The 22,839-nt window shown below is 42.5% G+C and overlaps 1 long non-coding RNA gene across 1 annotated transcript in view; it reads left to right on the top strand.

Annotated features, from left to right (window-relative positions):
* Positions 1–17,787, top strand: part of LOC143782683 (uncharacterized) — a 98,092-nt gene extending 80,305 nt beyond the window's left edge. Inside the window, exons 2-3 of the long non-coding RNA XR_013217026.1 lie at positions 16,733–16,913; positions 17,671–17,787. This is a non-coding gene — a long non-coding RNA (uncharacterized LOC143782683). The remainder of the gene's footprint in view (positions 1–16,732; positions 16,914–17,670) is intronic.
* Positions 17,788–22,839: the final 5,052 nt, after the last annotated feature.

Genomic DNA, 22,839 nt, shown 5'->3' on the forward strand with positions numbered 1-22,839 from the left:
TATTTCCTAATAGGTCTTAAAAAACATCTATGGAATATTTACATAACCGCATTTGCAGCTAAATGGATTTATGCTTTAAGTGTTAGCAAGTTAAGCACTGCGGAATATGTTGGCGCTATATAAATAAAATTATCATTATTATAAGTTGAGTACAGTTGTGTTAGGTATTGTGACAGAGTCACTGGCTTTGTAGAGGAAGGGAGGTACATGTCACTGCATATGCAGCTGTCAGTGATATGAAACCGGAGGGTTTGTTGTTTCCAGCTCCCTATGTGCTGAGAAGCTATGTACAGAGTTTAATAGGCCGGTTTTATGTGAGCACCCGCAGTGTGGGTGGGAGGGCGCTCACCGTACCCTTTTTCCCTGAAGGACCTGCAGGTGTTTGAGGACCTGCAGTGATGTCACGATCACATGACCAACCCAGGTGATATATCTGGACCTGTTGTTCAGTCTGTGGTGTGTATTGGGAGAGCAGGAACTCCCACATAGCTCCCGGAAGAGCTAAAGGACTGCAGGCGAACCCTGCAGAGAAATGACTCATATGAACTGTGTTTTGTTTGTTTTACCTATATGCCAGCAAGGCTTTGATTATTTTGCTGAACCCTGCCAAGGTTTATGCTATCCACAATAAACCAATAGGTGATTCTTTACCAGAATGGTTCCTGTGTCTACCTGAGGTGGCAGCCAAATGTGTCAACCCCTCAAAGGATCTATGTTTTCACTTGCTGGGTTTCAATCCTTCTCATTCTTTATCCACATGCATGTCACATGAAAAATGGTGAGGGTTTACTAGAGGTTAGGACCATCCAGAATACGGTCACTGTGATATGGTGGGATGGCTTTTGCATTTTTTGGTCATAATTATGTTAACTAAGCACTAGTGTTGAGCGATACCTTCCGATACTTGAAAGTATCGGTATCGGATAGTATCGTCCGATATCCGAAAAATATCGGATATTGCCGATACCGATACCCGATACCAATACAAGTCAATGGGACACAAGTATCGGAAGCTATCCTGGATGGTTCCCAGGGTCTGAAGGAGAGGAAACTCTCCTTCAGGCCCTGGGATCCATATTCATGTAAAAAATAAAGAATAAAAATAAAAAATATGAATATACTCACCCCTCCGGCGGACCCTGGACCTAGCGGTGTTAACCGGCAGCCTCCGTTCCTAAGAATAAGCGAGTGAAGGACCTTCGATGATGTGGCGGCTTGTGATTGGTCGCGTGACCGCACATGTGACCGCTCACGCAACCAATCACAAGACCGCGACGTCATCGCAAGTCCTTCACTCGCTCATTCTTAGGAACGGAGGCTGCCGGTTGCAGCGGTTACAACCAGGGCACGTCAGAGGGTGAGTATATCCCTATTTTTTATTTTTATTCTTTATTTTACACATGAATATGCATTCCGATCCCGATTCCCGATATCGCAAAAATATCGGAACTCGGTATCGGAATTCTGATATCGCAAATATTGGCCGATACCCGATACTTGCGGTATCGGAATGCTCAACACTACTAAGCACCCTATTTTATTTTTATGAACTATTGCTGTTTATTTATTTACTGCAGGGTATTTGCTTATTATATTTTTATCTTGGGTTTTGTCTGGTTAATGGCCAGTGTGAACATGTGCTTAAATGCTGCATGCACTCCAATTTATATTCCAGTTCATCTCTTTAGGTTTTTGTTTCAGTATTTCTTGCACTCAGTTCATATAAAGGTGTGGCCTGCCTTTTCTTCAAGCTGGACAATACATTCATGCAGTTGCCCATGGCAGTGTGTTCACTAGCCAGGTTTCAGTGCTTCTCAGCCTTTATCCACATGCATGTCCCTTGACAAATGGTAAGGTTTTATTATTAGAGGTTAGGATCGCCAAGAATAGGGTCATCGTGTCGTGGTGGGATGATGGCTTTTAACATTGTCTGATCAAATTTATGTTAATTAAATACCCTATATTATTTCCATGCACTATTGCTGTTTATTTATTTACTGCAGGGTATTTGCTTATGTTTTTATCTTGGGTTTTGTGTGTTATGTATCTATGTAAAATCCCTCTTGCCAGAAAACTTTCCCGTGAAGTGACAGAGTAAGACTATGTTTTTGATGTCCTTTCTCAAGGTTGTATTCACATATAATTTATCATCTATCTCACTGCTTTTTCTTTTACAGAAGATATATGAGTTAAAAACACTTTTCATCAGTTTTTTCATTCATCGTCCATAGAGATCAATAAAAACAAAATTGATGAATAGAAAAAAGTCTCTAAGCATTGCCTGCAATGTATTTCTGTCTTCATACCTACCGACAGATGCATTTTGAAACATTTTGTGAAAACAGTTTACTACTGACAATCAATGGGATCTGTTGTGATTTCTGTTTGCGAGTGTCTTTTATCATGAGGAATGACAAGAACAAAAAGCAGAAAAAGAAAATGCAGACATGTGAATGCAGTCAGTCTAGGTGTTTACTATACACTGTGTTTCTGTATTTCATTGTTTATTTGGTTTCTTTAGTCGAGTGTCTGCCAAGACAAATTTAAGATGATGCTTTCTGATTTTAAAAGAAATAACTGTCCATGTACTATTTAATGATTTGGATAAAATAAGAACAGATTCTAAATAAAAAAACATATTCCCTCTTCTCTGAGTTAAAGAGGTTCCCTGTGTCATGGAAATTTGGTTTGGATAAATTTATCCCTGTGTGTACTGCGGCCGTTCCCAATAAGACTGAGTATTTTGAGCGCTCATCAAGAATGGACTGTACACCATTGTGACAAAGGATAACCTGCACCAAGTATGGACCATGCCAGTGGAAAGAATAGCAGAGAAATATTTATGATATATATGTATTTTATTCAATGGTAAGAGTAGAGGTACAATATAAAAACAATATTAAAAAAATTACAATGTTATGTATATATATATGTATACTTTTTTTATATATACATTTTTTCACGGGCACATATCAAAAGAAAGACGTTTTATATATGCATATTTTATGTGTAATACAATATATCATTGCATAGGGCTGGTTTATATATATATATATACTGGATATCCCTATAATAATAATAATAAATAAAGTAGGGATCACATGCAACATACAAATTTGAGAAAATTGAATAAAAAGTGAAATATATAAAAAAATTAATTAAAAATATATATGCAACCATGCACGTATAGCATGTAAAGAGAAAAAGTGCAAATAGTGCCAGCTAGTGCAAATATAATGTGCAAAGACAAAAGATTCCACAAAGAAAGTGCTAATTGTGCATATGATCCAATACTACTTACTTATAAAGCTAGGGAAATTATCTCCAGAACCGCCACAATTTGATAATGTGCTCCCCGACACGTGTTTCGGACCCAACAAGTTCCTTCATCAGGGGGTTCCAGGGAAGGAACTTGTTGGGTCCGAAACACGCTATAAACCAGCCCTATGCAATGATATATTGTATTACACATAAAATATGCATATATAAAACGTCTTTCTTTTGATATGTGCCCGTGAAAAAATGTATATATAAAAAAAGTATACATATATATATACATAACATTGTAATTTTTTTAATATTGTTTTTATATTGTACCTCTACTCTTACCATTGAATAAAATACATATATATCATAAATATTTCTCTGCTATTCTTTCCACTGGCATGGTCCATACTTGGTGCAGGTTATCCTCTGTATCTTTAGTGGGTTCACTATAATCTTCTACACAGGTGGTGACCAGTCTTTATTTTATTGAAGTGATATCAGGTTATACGATAGTTCATTGTATAGACTGGTTTTCTTCTCCTGTGTTGTTCTTGTTTACCATTGTGACAAAAAAGCATTCCATCAATACTGATTTATTGTACTCATTTATTGTACATACATAGTTTTATAATTGCATATAGAAAGGAGTGGTTAGGGATTGTTAGGGGTGGTTAGTTAATTACCATATTGTCTAGCTCCTCTGTCATTAGTTATCCAAATATATAAGGAATATTGTGATTAATGCACATATGAATGCTGATTAAGCAACTAAAATTGAGCTCTCTGCATCTTTCTGCATCTAGGACAGAGTTGAGACATCTGATCAGCACTTAATACATCTGGCGTTGTTCCGCTTTTGCATGGAAAACCCCATACAATCTGTCTGGCTTATATCAGTTTATGTCAGCCATTTTAAACCATTGATTATAATGTATATATTAGCTGTGAGTATATGAGTATATATGATTATAGAGGAGTATACATGCGAGTGAGATCTACATGATATATATATCTCTATCACACCTGGGATAATGCTTATTTTTTATCATTGGACTAAGTAATTACAGGCAGGAATTTTCTAAGTACCAGCCTGTTCTGCGTGGCGTCGATCTCTGCTGGCTCAGAGTGGTTATGGACAGCTCCCGCCGGCGATTCTACGGCGTCTGGTCATGTCATGTCACAGAGCAACTTCTGAACTGAAAACCTCAGAAAAAGCAAAACTTTAAATAACTAAAACATAGATTACACTGAATCTTTTTTCACAAAGTTATACATCAATCTGGTTAGCTCCCCCGCTCTATAACTTATTACCTGCAGATTGAATTGCATTTTCATGTTGACAGGTTTACTTAAAATTCATATATATTTTATTAATACTTATATTATTTTTAGTTTTGAAATTTTAAGATATGGTTAAATTACCTTTAGATGCCTAGATAATTTTTCACATTTACCTACAACTATGTATGTAGCGCTATCTCACTTGTGAAGGGGACACAACTCATCTTGGTGGTCTCAATATCTAGAGGTTGCATATGTGGTGCCCCTGAGGGTCCAGTCGCCACAGAGGTACTGCACCTCAGCCAGAAGTGTGGTACTCCACTCTCAGGTAAGGAGGGGGCACTAGCCAGAACCCAGGCACTTGCATCCAACACCAGACCTCTCAGGCGCAGGGAGGAGCTAGGCAGAAGGTGTGGGTGGAGAAAGCAGCAGAGAGAGTGCTGAAGAAAGTGACATTGAGAGCAGAGAGAGAGTTGGTGCTGGAGACTGGAGCTGAGAGGAACTCGTCCCTGGACCAGAAGGCAGTAGAAAGAGAGAAAGGAAGGACAGAAAAAACAGAAAGATAAACTTCAGCAGAAGAGAGAAAGAAAGGGTCCTAGGGGCACGGGTAGTGAGAAATCCACCTGTGGGGCCCGCATCCACGCCGACCGTAGTCGGGTAGAGGGACTAGGTTGCAGTGGGGGAACCAGCCCCCAAGACTAGTGGAGGAACTGAAGACTCAGCCAGCCAACCGGAGGTTACAGCAACTGTAAGTGCTGCTGCAGCTTCCACATGTAATCGCCAAAAAGGCAGCCGCATAGAATCAAGGGGACCTAGAGTATGTCGCTCGACAGGATTCGAGGCTGCTGGCTTTGGACACTCCGTGTGAAGGCGCAGGGCAGGAGAGGTGGGAGCCAGCGCAGTGAGATCGCTAGGGAAGGAACATAAAAAGGGGGTTCTGACACGGTGTACTCCCCAAATTACTTGAGCACTGGCTGGATCACCAACCCAGAGAACACAGCACCCTGGCTGGGGAATGCAATTGGAGAACTGTGAGTAAAAGTGTGGAAACTGCATTTCTTTGTGTCCTCGGATTTATTTACTGCATCACCTGCCCTGCACCACAGCAACATTCACCATCTTTTGCCTCTTAACTGCCCTGGAGCCTAGCTCTACCCATGGGGAGCTGTAGCAACTCTGCTTCATCACCATTGGCCCCAGCGGTCCCCTTTGAGCAGCGTCGGCTGTCTCCTCATTGCCGAATACCACGGGTGGTTTCAGGAACAATCTCCCCATAAACTTTACCCCCCCTTCATTTCACTTTTATTGGATGCCCAGGACCACAGACCGGGTCACTGCTGCCATTACCACCCCTTTAAGAACCGTCAGACCCGGTTCCGAGTACCCCACGGCCCTAGCGGGTGCTCCACATGCATGCTGCAATATGCACATTAGATTAGTTGTACAGAACTACTCAAAAGTTTGGACACACCTGTTCATGCAACGGTTTCCTTGTTTATATTGGAATGTGCACATTGTAGATTCAGACTGAAAGCTTCACAACTACAAACACAATTGGAAACAAGGATTGAAGAAACTTGGGAGAAACATACATGAATAAACCTTAGATTTATCCAAGTACCCCCTTTTTACTCTGATGACAGTCTTACACTCACTTGGTATTCTCACAAGCATCTCCAGTAGGTAGTTACCTGGAATGGCTTTTAAACAGCTGTAAAAGAGTCCCCAGAGGTGCTGAGTAGTGTTGAGCATTCCGATACTGCAAGTATCGGGTATCGGCCGATACTTGCTGTATCGGAATTTCCGATACCGAGATCCGATATTTTTGTGATATCGGGTATCGGGTATCGCAACAACATTAATGTAAAAATGTGTAAAAAAGAGAATTAAAATAAAAAATATCGCTATACTCACCTGTCCGACGCAGCCGGGACCTCAGCGAGGGAACCGGCAGCGTTGTTTGTTTAAATTTCGCGCTTTTACTTGGTTACGTGAAGTCCCGGCTTGTGATTGGTCAGGGCGGCCATGTTGCCGGGACGCGGACCAATCACAGCAAGCCGTGACGAAATTACGTCACGGCTTGCTGTGATTGGTCCGCGTCCCGGCAACATGGCCGCCATTAACCAATCACAAGCCGTGACGTCACGGGAGGCTGGACATGCGCGTATTTTGAAAAGCGCGCGTGTCCAGCCTCCAGTGACGTCCCGGCAACATGGCCGCCATTAACCAATCACAAGCCGGGACGTCACGGGAGGCTGGACATGCGCGTATTTTGAAAAGCGCGCGTGTCCAGCCTCCAGTGACGTCCCGGCAACATGGCCGCCATTAACCAATCACAAGCCGGGACGTCACGGGAGGCTGGACATGCGCGTATTTTGAAAAGCGCGCGTGTCCAGCCTCCCGTGACGTCACGGCTTGTGATTGGTTAATGGCGGCCATGTTGCCGGGACGCGGACCAATCACAGCAAGCCGTGACGTAATTTCGTCACGGCTTGCTGTGATTGGTCCGCGTCCCGGCAACATGGCGCCGTGACCAATCATAAGCCGGGACGTCACTGGAGGCTGGACACGCGCGCTTTTCAAAATACGCGCATGTCCAGCCTCCCGTGACGTCACGGCTTGTGATTGGTTAATGGCGGCCATGTTGCCGGGACTCGGACCAATCACAGCAAGCCGTGACGTAATTTCGTCACGGCTTGCTGTGATTGGTCCGCGTCCCGGCAACATGGCCGCCCTGACCAATCACAAGCCGGGACCTCACGTAACCAAGTAAAAGCGCGAATTTTAAACAAACAACGCTGCCGGTTCCCTCGCTGAGGTCCCGGCTGCGTCGGACAGGTGAGTATAGCGATATTTTTTATTTTAATTCTTTCTTTTACACATTAATATGGTTCCCAGGGCCTGAAGGAGAGTTTCCTCTCCTTCAGACCCTGGGAACCATCAGGAATACCGTCCGATACCTGAGTCCCATTGACTTGTATTGGTATCGGGTATCGGTATCGGATTGGATCCGATACTTTGCCGGTATCGGCCGATACTTTCCGATACCGATACTTTCAAGTATCGGACGGTATCGCTCAACACTAGTGCTGAGCACTTATTGGCTATTTTACCTTTGCTTGGTGGTCCAACTCATCCAAACCATCTCAATTAGGCTGAGGTTCGCATGATTGTAGAGGTTGTGTAACTTGATGCAGCACTCTATACATCTCCCTCTTGGTTACATTGCCCCTACATAACCTAAAGGTATGTTTTTGGTCATTGTCCTGTTGATGATCCCACTAAGTGCAAACTATAAGGGATCGCAAGTTATTTCAGAATGCTGTGGTAACCATGCTGGTAAGTATACCCTAAACTAGGAACAAAACACCAACAATGTCACTAGCAAAGTGCCCCTACACCATCACTCCTCCCCATTCTTGCTTTACAGTGGGCATGACACATGTAGAAAAAGTCTGTTCACTTTTTTGTGTTTCACAACAACATTGTGGTTGGTACCAAAAATCTCAAATTTTCACTCAGCACTGTATCTCAGCACTAGCGATGAGCATTGTAAAGAAGTGTGTACCAACACTGCATCTTCAAAACACATCAGATGGCCCCAAGCATTTTCTGAAGGCCGGTGGTTCCACAAATATACTCTTGCTGAAGCATGCCTGTATATTGGGAGCTATTCCAGGCAGCTAATGAAGCAGCTTTGGAGAATACCAAGGTGTTGTAAAGCTATCATAAGAGTATAAAGGGGGTACTTTGACAAATCTATGGTTTAATATACTCTCGTTTGTTTTATGCATGTTTATTTACTACTTGTTTCCATACGTGTTGTTTTCATGGTTTTGCCAGCCTCAAGTTTGAATCTACAGTAGTGTTGAGCGATACCTTCCGATATTTGAAAGTATCGGTATCGGATTGGATCGGCCGATATCCAAAAAATATCGGATATCGCCGATACCGATACCCGATACCAATACAAGTCAATGGGACACAAATATCGGAACGTAATAGGGAGCGATCCTGGATGGTTCCCAGGGTGTGAAGGAGAGGAAACTCTCCTTCAGTCCCTGGGATCCATATTCTTGTAAAAAATAAAGAATAAAAATAAAAAATATTGATATACTCACCCTCGGACGGCCCCTGGCTGTCACCGCTGCAAGCATCTGCCTCCGTTCCTAAGAATGCAGAGTGAAGGACCTTCGATGATGTCACGGTCACGTGAGCGGTCACATGAGCGGTCACGTGACCAATCACAAGACCGCGACGTCATCGCAGGTCCTACACTCAGTGCATTCTTAGGAACGGAGGCTGCCGGTTGCACCGCTGAGAGCCAGGGGCCGTCGGTGGGTGAGTATATCCATATTTTTTATTTTTATTCTTTATTTTTTACATGAATATGGATCCCGATTCCGATTTCTGATAACGCAAAAATATCGGAACTCGGTATCGGAATTCCGATACAGCGAATATCGGCCGATACCCGATATTTGCAGTATCGGAATGCTCAACACTAATCTACAGTGTTCATATTCCAATAAGAAAAATCAAAACTTTTTCATGAACAGGTGTGTCCAACTTTTGACTGGTACTGTATGTCTATCTTTACAGTTATTGAAAATGTCTTGAAAGGGGAGTAAGGATAAGAGGAGCAATACATTTCATCGTGTTTCTTAATGTGTCCCAGCAATTTTTGGTGGTTTATGTACTGATGCACAATAAGCTAGTTATTAAGGGGCATACAAAAAGAGAAAAGTAACTACCGTATATACTCGAGTATAAGCCGACCCGAGTATAAGCGGACCCCCCTAATTTTGCCACAAAAAACTGGGAAAACTTATTGACTCGAGTATAAGCCTAGGGTGGAAAATGCAGCAGGTACCGGTGAATTTCAAAATTAAAAATAGATACTCCATACCGTTCATTATGGCTCCATAGATGCTCCACATAAAGCTGTGCCACATATAATGCTCTGCACTGTTCATTATGGCCCCATAGATGCTCCACATAAAGCTGTGCCACATATAATGCTCTGCACCATTCATTATGGCCCCATAGATGCTCCACATAAAGCTGTGCCACATATAATGCTCTGCACCATTCATTATGGCCCCATAGATGCTCCACATAAAGCTGTGCCATATATACAATGCTCTGCACCGTTGCCCCATAGATACTCCACATAAAACTGTGCCATATATACAATGCTCTGCACCGTTGCCCCATAGATAGCTGTGCCATATATATAATGCTCTGCACCGTTGCCCCATAGCTGTGCCATATAGTGCTCTGCACCGTTGCCCCATAGCTGTGCCATATAGTGCTCTTCACCGTTGCCCCATAGCTGTGCCATATAGTGCTCTGCACCGTTGCCCCATAGCTGTGCCATATATATAATGCTCTGCACCGTTGCCCCATAGCTGTGCCATATAGTGCTCTGCACCGTTGCCCCATAGCTGTGCCATATAGTGCTCTGCACCGTTGCCCCATAGATACTCCACATAAATCTGTGCCATTGCTGCTGCTGCTGCAATAAAAAAAAAAAACGACATACTCACCTCTCTTGCTTGCAGCTCCTCGGCGTCCTGTCCCGGCGTCTCTCCGCACTGACTGATCAGGCAGAGGGCGGCGCACACACTATATGCGTCATTGCGCCCTCTGACCTGCACAGTCAGTGAGGAGAGACGCCGGGAAGATGGCGCGACGCCCGGCGTGTGGAACGAGGACAGGTGAATATGAGATACTTACCTGCTCCCGGCGTCCCGCTCCTTCCCTTGGACAGCTGGTCTTCGGTGCCGCAGCCTCTTCCTCTATCAGCGGTCACCGGCACCGCTTCATTAGAGAAATGAATAGGCGGCTCCACCCCTATGGGAGGTGGAGCAGCCTATTCATTTCTCTAATGAGCAGTCCCACGTGACCGCTCAGGGGGAGAGGCTGCGGCACCCGGAGACCGTGGGACGAGCAGGGGGAGCGACAGGAACGCCGGAACTAGGTGAGTATATGACAGTCCTCACCCGCCGACCCCACCACCGATCATGACTCGAGTATAAGCCGAGAGAAGCACTTTCAGCCCAAAAATTTGGGCTGAAAATCTCAGCTTATACTCGAGTATATACGGTAATATGACCAAGGCAAATATATCAGACCACATGATTTAACCCCTTCCCGACCCATGACGCCTATGCGGCGTCATGGAATGATCGCATCCCTGCAGATCGGGTGAAAGGGTTAATTCCTATTTTACCCGATCTGCAGGTTGAGGGGGAGTTGTACTTCAGCCTAGGGGGGGTGGCTTTGCCCCCACGTGGCTACGATCGCTCTGATTGGCTGTTGAAAGTGCAACAGCCAATCAGAGCAATTTGCAATATTTCACCTATGAAAATGGTGAAATATTGCAATCCAGCCATGGCCGATGCTGCAATAGCATCTGCCATGGCTGGAAATCATGTACTGGCCCCCCCCCACCGCCCCCGATCTCCTCCCCAGTCGTCCGTTATGTGGCCCGGTCCTCTCCGTCCTCCTGCCCGCTCCCCCATCCTCCTGCCCGCTCCCCCGTGCTCCTGTCCGCTCCCCCCCGTCCTCCGATCCCCCCCCCTGTGCTCCGATCCACCCCCCCACCACCCCTCATACTTACCGATCCTCCCGGTGTCCGGCCGTCTCCTCGCTGGGCGCCGCCATCTTGGAAAATGGCGGGCGCATGCTCAGTACGCCCGCCGAATCTGCAGGCTGGCAGATTCGTTACAGGTACATTTTGATCGCTGTGGTAGGTTCTACCACAGCGATCAAAATAAAAAAATAATAAATAAACCCCCCCCCTTTATCACCCCCATAGGTAGGGACAATAATAAAATAAAGAAAATATTTTTTTTTCTTTTACCACTAGGGTTAGGGTTAGAACTAGGGGTAGGGTTAGGGGTAGGGTTAGGGTTACGGGTAGGGTTAGGGTTAGGGGTAGGGTTATGGCATGTGCACACAGAGCGGATCGGCCGCGGATCCGCAGCGGATCGGCCGCGGATCGGCAGCGGATCGGCCGCGGATCTGCAGCGGATCGGCCGCGGATCCGCAGCGGATCGGCCGCGGATCCGCAGTGGATCCGCAGCGGATTGGCCGCGGATCTGCAGCGGATTGGCAGCGGATTGGCCGCGGATCCGCAGCGGATCGGCCGCGGATCCGCAGCAGATCGGCCGCGGATCGCAGCGGATCCGCAGCGGATCGGCCGCGGATCGGCAGCGGATCGGCCGCGGATCGGCAGCGGATCCGCAGCGGATTGGCCGCGGATCTGCAGCGGATTGGCAGCGGATTGGCCGCGGATTGGCCGCGGATCCGCAGCGGATTGGCCGCTGCGAATTCGAAGCAGTTTTCCATCAGGTTTACAGTACCATGTACACCTAAGGAAAACCAAATCTGCTGTGCCCATGGTGCGGAAAATTCCGTGCAGAAACGCTGCATTGTATTTTCCGCAGCATGTCAATTCTTTGTGCGGATTCCGCAGCGGTTTACACCTGTTCCTCAATAGGAATCCGCAGGTGAAATCCGCGCAAAAAAACACTGGAAATCTGCTGTAAATCCGCAGGCAAAACGCAGTGCCTTTTACCTGCAGATTTTTCAAAAATCGTGCGGAAAAATCTCACACGAATCCGCAACGTGGGCACATACCCTTAGGGTTAGGGTTGGAATTAGGGCTAGGGTTGGAAATAGGGTTAAGAATAGGCTTGTGGTTAGGGTTACGGATAGGGTTAGGGGTGTGTTGGGGTTACAGTTGTGGTTAGGGTTGGGATTAGGGTTACGGTTGGGATTAGGGTTAGGATTAGGGTTGGAATTAGGGTTACGGTTGTGTTGTGGTTAGGGTTGTGGTTAGGGGTGTGTTGGGGTTAGGGTTGTGATTAGGGTTATGGCTACAGTTGGGATTAGGATTAGGGGTGTGTTGGGGTAAGTGTTGAAGTTAGAATTGAGGGGTTTCCACTGTTTTAGGCACATCAGGGGTCTCCAAACGCAACATGGCGCCACCATTGATTCCAGCCAATCTTGCGTTCAAAAAGTCAAATGGTGCTCCCGCCCTTCCAAGCCCCGACGTGCGCCCAAACAGTGGTTTACCCCCACATTTGGGGTACCAGCGTACTCAGGACAAACTGGGCAACAACTGTTGGGGTCCAATTTCTCCTGTTACCCTTGCAAAAATAAAAAATTACTTGCTAAAACATAATTTTTGAGGAAAGAACAATTATTTTTTATTTTCACGGCTCTGCGTTATAAACTTCTGTGAAGCACTTGGGGGTTGAAAGTGCTCACCACACATCTAGATAAGTTCCTTCGGGGGTCTAGTTTCCAAAATGGGGTCACTTGTGGGGTGTTTCTACTGTTTAGGCACATCAGGGGCTCTGCAAATGCAATGTGACGCCCGCAGACCATTCCATCAAAGTCTGCATTTCAAATGTCACTACTTCCCTTCCGAGCCCTGACGTGTGCCCAAACAGTGGTTTACCCCCACATATGGGGTATCAGCGTACTCACAACAAACTGGGCAACAAATATTGGGGTCCAAATTCTCCTGTTACCCTTGTGAAAATAAAAAATTGCTTGCTAAAACATCTTTTTTGAGGAAAGAAAAATGATTTTTTATTTTCACGGCTCTGCGTTGTAAACTTCTGTGAAGCACTTGGGGGTTGAATGTGCTCACCACACATCTAGATAAGTTCCTTGGGGGGTCTAGTTTCCAAAATGGGGTCACTTGTGGGGGGTTTCTACTGTTTAGGCATATCAGGGGCTCTGCAAACGTAACATGATGCCCGCAGACCATTCCATCAAAGTCTGCATTCCAAAACGTCACTACTTCCCTTCCGAGCCCCGGCATGTACCCAAACAGTGGTTTACCCCCACATATGGGGTATCAGCGTACTCAGGAGAAACTGGACAACAACTTTTGGGGTCCAATTTCTCCTGTTACTCTTGCAAAAATAAAAAATTCTGGGCTAAAAAATATTTTTGAGGAAAGGAAACACATTTATTATTTTCACGGCTCTGCGTTATAAACTTCTGTGAAGCACTTGGGGGTTCAAAGTGCTCACCACACATCTAGATAAGTTCCCTTGGGGGTCTAGTTTCCAAAATGGAGTCACTTGTGGGGAGTTCATACTGTTTAGGCACATCAGGGGCTCTGCAAACGCAACCTGACGCCCGCAGAGCATTCCATCAAAGTCTGCATTTCAAAACGTCACTACTTCCCTTCCGAACCCCGACGTGTGCCAAAACAGTGGTTTACCCCCACATATGGGGTATCAGCGTACTCAGGAGAAACTGGACAACAACTTTTGGGGTCCAATTTCTCCTGTTACTCTTGCAAAAATAAAAAAATTCTGGGCTAAAAAAATATTTTTGAGGAAAGGAAACACATTTTTTATTTTCACGGCTCTGCGTTATAAACTTCTGTGAAGCACTTGGGGGTTCAAAGTGCTCACTACACATCTAGATAAGTTCCCTTGGGGGTCTAGTTTCCAAAATGGAGTCAATTGTGGGGAGTTCCTACTGTTTAGGCACATCAGGGGCTCTGCAAACGCAACCTGACGCCCGCAGAGCATTCCATCAAAGTCTGCATTTCAAAACGTCACTACTTCCCTTCCGAACCCCAACGTGTGCCAAAACAGTGGTTTACCCCCACATATGGGGTATCATCGTACTCAGGAGAAACTGGAAAACAACTTTTGGGGTCCAATTTCTCTTATTACCCTTGGGAAAATAAAAAATTGTGGGCTAAAAAATCATTTTTGAGAAAAGAAAAATTATTTTTTATTTTCATGGCTCTGCGTTATAAACTTCTGTGAAGCACCTGGGGGTTATAAGTGTTTACTATGCATCTAGATAAGTTCCTTGGGGGGTCTAGTTTCCAAAATGGGGTCACTTGTAGGGGAGCTCCAATGTTTAGGCACACAGGGGCTCTCCAAACGCGACATGGTGTCCGCTAATGATTGGAGCTAATTTTCCATTCAAAAAGCCAAATGGCGTGCCTTCCCTTCCGAGCCCTGCCGTGCGCCCAAACAGTGGTTTACCCCCACATATGGGGTATCATCGTACTCAGGACAAACTGGACAACAACATTTGGGGTCCAATTTCTCCTATTACCCTTGGGAAAATAAAAAATTCTGGGCTAAAAATCATTTTTGAGGAAAGAAAAATTATTTTTTTATTTTCACGGCTCTGCGTTATAAACTTCTGTGAAGCACCTGGGGGTTATAAGTGTTTACTATGCATCTAGATAAGTTCCTTGGGGGGTCTAGTTTCCAAAATGGGGTCACTTGTAGGGGAGCTCCAATGTTTAGGCACACAGGGGCTCTCCAAACGCGACATGGTGTCCGCTAACGATTGGAGCTAATTTTCCATTCAAAAAGTCAAATGGCACGCCTACCCTTCCGAGCCTTGCCGTGCACCCAAACAGTGGTTTACCCCCACATATGAGGTATCGGCATACTCAGGAGAAATTGCCCAACAAATTTTAGGATCCATTTTATCCTGTTGCCCATGTGAAAATGAAAGAATTGAGGCTAAAAGAAATTTTGTGTGAAAAAAAAGTACTTTTTCATTTTTGCGGATCAATTTGTGAAGCACCTGGGGGTTTAAAGTGCTCACTATGCCTCTAGATGAGTTCCTTGGGGGGTCTACTTTCCAAAATGGGGTCACTTGTGGAGGAGCTCCAATGTTTAGGCACACAGTGGCTTTCCAAACGCGACATGGTGTCCGCTAACGATGGAGATAATTTTTCATTCAAAAAGTCAAATGGCGCTCCTTAACTTCCGAGCCTTACCATGTGCCCAAACAGTGGTTTACCCCCACATGTGAGGTATTGGTGTACTCAGGAGAAATTGGCCAACAAAATTTAGGATCCATTTTATCCTGTTGCCCATGTGAAAATGAAAAAATTGAGGCTAAAATAATTTTTTCGTGAAAAAAAAGTACTTTTTCATTTTTACGGATCAATTTGTGAAGCACCTGGGGGTTTAAAGTGCTCACTATGCTTCTAGATAAGTTCCTTGGGGGGTCTAGTTTCCAAAATGGGGTCACTTGTGGGGGAGCTCCAATGTTTAGGCACACGGGGGCTCTCCAAACGCGACATGGTGTCCGCTAAAGATTGGAGCCAATTTTTCATTGAAAAAGTCAAATGGCGCTCCTTCCCTTCCGAGCCCTGCCGTGCGCCCAAACAGTGGTTTACCCCCACATATGAGGTATCAGCGTACTCAGGACAAATTGGACAACAACGTCCGTGGTCCAGTTTATCCTTTTACCCTTGGGAAAATAAAAAAATTTTCGCTAAAATATCATTTTTGTGACTAAAAAGTTAAATGTTCATTTTTTACTTCCATGTTGCTTCTGCTGCTGTGAAACACCTGAAGGGTTAATAAACTTCTTGAATGTGGTTTTGAGCACCTTGAGGGGTGCAGTTTTTAGAATGGTGTCACTTTTGGGTATTTTCAGCCATATAGAACCCTCAAACTGACTTCAAATGTGAGGTGATCCCTAAAAAAAATGGTTTTGTAAATTTTGTTGTAAAAATGAGAAATCACTGGTCAAATTTTAACCCTTATAACTTCCTAGCAAAAAAAAAAATTGTTTCCAAAATTGTGCTGATGTAAAGTAGACATGTGGGAAATGTTATTTATTAACTATTTTGTGTCACATAACTCTCTGGTTTAACAGAATAAAAATTAAAAATGTGAAAATTGCGAAATTTTCAAAATTTTTGCCAAATTTCCGTTTTTTTCACAAATAAACTCAGAAATTATCGACCTAAATTTACCACTATCATGAAGCCCAATATGTCACGAAAAAACAATCTCAGAATCGCTAGGATCCGTTGAAGCGTTCCTGAGCTATTACCTCATAAAGGGACACTGGTCAGAATTGCAAAAAACGGCAAGGTCATGAAGGGGTTAATTAATCCAGTCACTTTTTAACTGTAAACAAAACCTCCCTAATTTATTTTTTATTTTACAAGACTAATGATCACTTAACGCTATATGTGTTCATTAGATTTTGTTTAATGAAATATTTTTGCACTCATTTCTTCAGTAATGCAACTTATAGCGCAAAATGGTTTAGCAATTTCCACTAAATGTAGCATTAAAAAAGAGCAGCAAAAGCTAAATACACCAAGTGCTTCTTTTGTACAATAGATAATCTTTTCTTTGTGTTCTCCATTTGACAGGTGACAGATAGAGGACTACCCAGAGGTCATGTATGTATATGATGAAATGATCGTGAACCACACAAGGTCACACCATGAAGATTTCTAGACATGGAGCAGACACTGAAAAGAAAATAGAACAAGAAGAAAGACATAAAATAATCATTGAATATATTGCTTTTTCGTAAAACGTGTAAAACATGTAAGTCATCAGACTATAGTTTACTTTCTTCTGTGTGAACCTATACCATTATATGTGTATCATGTTAATGACATTACTCTCTGTAGTCTTTGTTGTTTTTTTTCGGTATGTATGATAACCCCACACACTTATGTTGTGCTATAGTAGGAAGTATAACATTGGTTCATACAACCCTTAATACATAGTTTCTGCAATATTTATTACAGGGAATATCCAAAGGAATGTAGCAATACAAATACTGTGCAATGCTGCAGCAGAGCACATACCTAATTGATGGTCACATTTGAATGTCAATACTTGTTGACTCTTAAATGTGTTAAAAAAGAAGCCATGACAGTGCCAAATTATTTGTAAGATGAATTCCAACACTGGCAGACAGATTCTATTGACTAAAAATTGAGTTCACTAGGGTTCCGCATGCTATTCTGCTGGAGTTGCTGATGGATTCTCCTAACATAGTGTGACAATAACTATGATGGAAAAATTAGTGTTAATAGGAATTTAGGATAGTGTAAAAGTAAAAAAAGGTGTCAGACCACCACTGATCTGAATGTTCACCTATCTGAAAAACAGGTAGTCAATATCATAACTGTGGAGAACCCTTATAGTAATGTGATGCATGTTTGTATTCAGAGTCGCAGTGTTCAGCATTCGTATGTCATATGTCGGGTCCCTGACTTTGATGGGAGCTCTCATGCTGATTTCACATCTTTCCCAGCAGATAAAGTCTCATTTAATCATCCTTCATGTTTTACAGCCGCTGGTGTAGCAGAGCTCCGAGGTGCGCCATTCCACGATGTGATCATGGGATGCCGATCAAGTGCCATAACACCTAGGGGTCTGTTGATGACCCCCTTGCCTGTCATTGTGATCCACCTGTAAATGCTAGCCCGTGGCTGGTGTTCATGGGAGATCAAGATTTTCTCTGGCATAGTAGTGTTGATGCATTGATACGTGTAGCACGAGCGATCAGATGATTACAGCCTCAGGCCCCCTAAGGGGACTATTAAATACAGTGAAAAGTTTTAAAAAAGGTTTTATAAATATGAAAAAAGGTCAAATCACCCCTCATTTGGCCCCATGAAAATAAAAACAACTGAAAAAATAATGCACATATTTGGTATCGCTGCATTCATAGAAGTCAGATCTATTAAAATGTAAAGTAAATTAGTCGGTAAACTGTGTAAAAAAAAAAATCTGTGTCAAAATTGCAGTTTTTTTGGCTACCGTAACATTGAAATAAAATGCAATAAGAGGTAATGAAAACATTGCATCCACCTACAAATGGTATTAGTCAAAACATCAGCTCAATGCACAAAAAATGAGCATTCAAACAGCCTCATCGTCCAAAGAATGAAATGTTAAGGGTCTTGAAAAATGCTGGCGAAAGCTAATTTATTATTTTTTTTTTACAAAGTTTTGAATTTTTTTCACCACTTGAATAAAAAAAATACATCCTTGGGTTGCATCTCCCCAACTGGTTCTCCCCTGGCTAACTCCATCCCTGCCTTTGGCTCTTCCCTTTCATATTCCTCTTCAAACTTCGGGGCTGAGTAGGCCGATGTCATGAAGTTGAAAAGTTCAAAGTGAATTTCATTCAACACAAGTCACATCACTCATATCCAGTCATCATGAATTTTTGATGTTTGCAGCAGGTGGCGATAAAACAGACTAATCAGATGAGATGTCGCTGGGTGTCATTATTTTGTATCTATGGTCTGCAGAGACATGAAAGGTAGTAACTAGAAAAGAGCGTATCAATCCAGCCAATCGCCATTATTTTAGGATTTTATAGCCTAGGGATAAAAGGTCATAACATCAAGGCTCATTACACATAGGGATATAAGAAGGCCTAAATATAACTGTGATGTTCTGCTACAGCACTGAAGCAAAATGAAAATGGGATTGATAGTCTCAATCTGTGAAGAATAATCCAAAGATTCAAGTGATACAGAGGTGTTAGACCAGCATAGCACAGCAGAGCACAATAAGTGTGACTGGAATTTATTCATCTGCAGTAACAGTATCTGAAAAGGAATCTGTCACCAGTTTTTGCCACTTACTCTAAGAGCAGCATAATGTATAGACAGATACCCTGATTCCAGCTATGTATCATTTACTGGGCTGATTGCTGTAGTTTCAATAAAATCACTGTTTTATGAGCAAGGAATTTTCACTATAGGAGTAATAAGCCTGCTACCATGAAGTCCTCAATTTTCATAAATTCTGTGTAACCCCGCACCCACAGTTTACACAGAAAGCTGTCAACCAGTGGTGTTGGTGGAGTTATTCCAAGCTCTGCATTCAGAGAACTCGTAGATTTACAGCACATACAACAGAGATTTTAGAAAAAATACAAAACACAGCCCAGCAAGTGAAACATCACTGAAATGAGAGTCACTGCCCCTACATCTTGCATGAGATGGGGTAGCAAAAACTTTGTGCAAATTTTTTTTCCACACCTCATTGTTGTAATTGTTCAATAATCACCATATACATGGCATCCAAATACAACTGTTGGTTACCACCTGTTACCATCTTTTTTTCCCTAGCCAGATCGGTTGAAGTCACTTAAATATTAATTAGGCTGTGTTTGTGTTACAAAACTCAAAAGTGGTTCAATACCTTTCTCAGAGTGTTATACATGTATCTTATGTACAATCAGAAGTTTCACAGTATTTCAATTTGTGACCAATTTATTCTGCACAAATGGATTTATTTTGGAAAAAGCTAGTGAATTAGAATTTCAAAAGATCCGTTCATCTCTAGTTATACCAGTCTTTTTTGTAAAGTAACCTCCCTTACTATATACAGCTCAATCCCTTTTAACAGTGCCCCTCCTTATTATGCATGGCACCTCTTTTTACAAACAGTGTCCTCCCTTATTATTCAGATCGTGGACCCTCGTTACATAATGTCCTCTCTTATTATGTAATTCATTGTGCCTTATTACATGCTTTGTCCTCATTTAGCCATAGCGTTGAGCCCTATTACACACATTGTCTTCACTTAACAATATATACATTGTTTTCACCTTTTAAATAGAGTGACTGATGCCTGTATATTTGGTTTAAATTTGTCTAGGATTCTGTTTGGTGTTTATTTGTGGGTTTAATAAATGGAGTCATGTGTATTATTTGTTATACACTGTAGATAGTGCAAGTAAAACATTTTTGCATGCTTCCCTAAGTGCGTCTTTTCCGAGTCCGGTCAATGTCTTTCAGATGTGAGGAGAGCATCTTGTCTCATGAGCCCAATCATGTGACCCAAATCATGTGACTGGGGGCCCATAGGTTTTGAACAGCTAGGGCCCATAATATCCTCAGTCATCTGCTGATTGTATAAAACATGAACTGGGGTCTAGATCCATGGGATCAAGAAAATCATTACTTCAATTAAGTATAAAAGGACTCTTTATTAACTCTAATTTTTAGGATATTTATGACATTGAGTGTATGACCTTAGGTAAACCAGTGAGCAAATATGTAATTTTCTTAGAGCCGTGTAAGCATTTAATTCTGTACCTTTCCACTTAGCTACAGCAAAATAATAATAATTTATTGCTGAAATTAGAATTTTACTGTGTTTCGATGATTCAGACAATTATGCTGTATGACATGTGTTATCCTTTTAATTTGAAGAGGGCGAGCAGCTGTTCCTCTGCCACAATAAAAGAAAGATTGCATGCACACGGCAACAAAATCCATCAGTTTTGTTTTTATAGCCATAGCGCATATTGCTGTTAGAAATCGGCAGCAGGTGCAATATCCAATGCTGAGCCTAATTTCTGTCCTTAACAACTCTCGAGCATTCTGGAGCTTTCCTCTTGTTATCTTTCCTTCATTATTCAAAACATCTTTCCATAAATCATAAAGAACACTGTTTCTCGGAGAACAGAAGCAAAAGTGAAGCAAGGGACAAGTCAACGAAACCATTACGCGCCTCACAAACAATTTGTAAGAAAAAATGAAAGTATGATATATAGCCACTTCTCTGGATCTGAAAAACAACTCTCAGGTCTAAAGGTATTCGTGATTGAGAGTTTTGTCATTTGTTGGCTAAGGAGGAAGGAGGGGTGAACAGATATGTTTTAAGATGAGGCAGTCAGTCTCAGTTGCTGTTCTTAAGGACAGATGGCAGCTATCGTATTCCATTCATGAATGTATTTTTCTTTTTAGACATCAAAATAACCTCTACTAAGTCAGAGATACATGAAAAGATGCTCTTCAGAAGGGACATTGATGATAAAGGCAACAAGAATGCATAGCTGTAATATTCCTTCTGTGCATGCTTGGATATGTGAAACAATTAGGAATATTTCATCCATTTTTTATATATATACTGTATATTTTGTGTACTATTTTTAGGTTTTAAAGGCTAAATTAAATTTAAAAATCATCTAAAACACTGACACAGAGAATGACTTAAGCGGTAAACCTTTTTCTTTAGACATAAATATATGAACTCTGTCTACTTAGAAATTGTTTGAGATTATATCCTACAGCACTAAACACCTATGTATCCTATAAACATTACTTTCTATGTAAAATGTGTTCAGGTATAACAAAACAGTACTATATGAGGGTACATGTAGCATAACATTACTCTATCCAAAGAACTACACTCAAAAGCCACACAAATATGAACATTGACTTATGTTTGTATGGTGATATACAACCCATATGTAGGACAATATATAGCTCAAATTATTCAAGTGGTTAAAGAGAATGTCAGAGAGGAAAATTAAAATCCATAAGACATCTCCAGGGAGAGGACATGCCCTACCTTACGTTGAACATATGAGGAAGAGGGGAAACTCCAGACTTTGTGTCTCTATTGTCAAGCTATGTATATTGGAGTTTTGTATCAACCCAATATTTATGCGGTATTGATTTTCAGCCCTGTTGCGAAGGGACTGTGACGCATTTACTCACATTGTCATGAGGACACTAGAACCCCTCCAACTTAATAACAGTCTGAAAGATGATGCAAACCAGGCCATGTTTGATCTCTATGTAATGGTAAAATCATGATAAGAAATAAAATGTAAATATCTACAACCTGGAACCTCCAAGGGCGAAGATATCCTCTAAGTTGGGGATGTCATAAATCTATCTGACCCAGTACATCCCACAATCCGCCCTCACATGAGCTCATCAAGGCGAGGTGTGTGGGTATAACTCTGAGCTAAAAAAAAGCAGTATTTGGGTATGGGTCATTTGTCAGTCCTGTGAGTTCTGTCCATTTTCCCAATCAGAATGCTTAACTCCGCTAAGCTCTAAGCCATTTTCATGACCAGGTTTAGTTTTTTTCTTGTTATTCCTTTTTATGTCATGTAATTGTATATTTCACATTGTTTTGTTCCCATTTTGTATAATCTTGTATATGCTTTATAAACACTGCCTAATTTTCTGGATTAAATATATAAAATTTAATAGCGCTGTTCCTCTTGCTTTGTAAACTGCACCCCTGAAGCTATATGCTACTTGTATCGGGTGGCCAATCAGCCTGTATAAATGATTGGTGATGGAAGCTAGTAGTTGTTTTGTTATTGCCGAGTTGGCAGTGACCCTACCTGTGGGGTACATACGTATATTACATGTATTGGAATTGGAGGTGTATATACCATATGCCTACTGTTAGCTTCCCAATAACCAGCCAAGTAGTGGAAGCAGATGCAGTCTTGTCCATCACTCATCAGCCAATTGCATAATTGTCATGATGATTGCATTCCCTTGACCACTGGTGGCAGCGGTGAGATCAGTGTGATATCTCCTGTGTCATTTGTGACAAAGTGGTAACAGTGATTTTGGGCAGCATGAATCACATGACAGGCTCCCTATAATTACTATTAATCAGTGAGTATGGTTCAATTGGTTTTAGTTTATTCTGCAAGGTACACTTGTTAGCAGATTGCAGGATGCAG

Source organism: Ranitomeya variabilis, chromosome 1 (genome assembly GCF_051348905.1).
Source record: "Ranitomeya variabilis isolate aRanVar5 chromosome 1, aRanVar5.hap1, whole genome shotgun sequence".
Lineage (NCBI taxonomy): Eukaryota > Metazoa > Chordata > Amphibia > Anura > Dendrobatidae > Ranitomeya > Ranitomeya variabilis.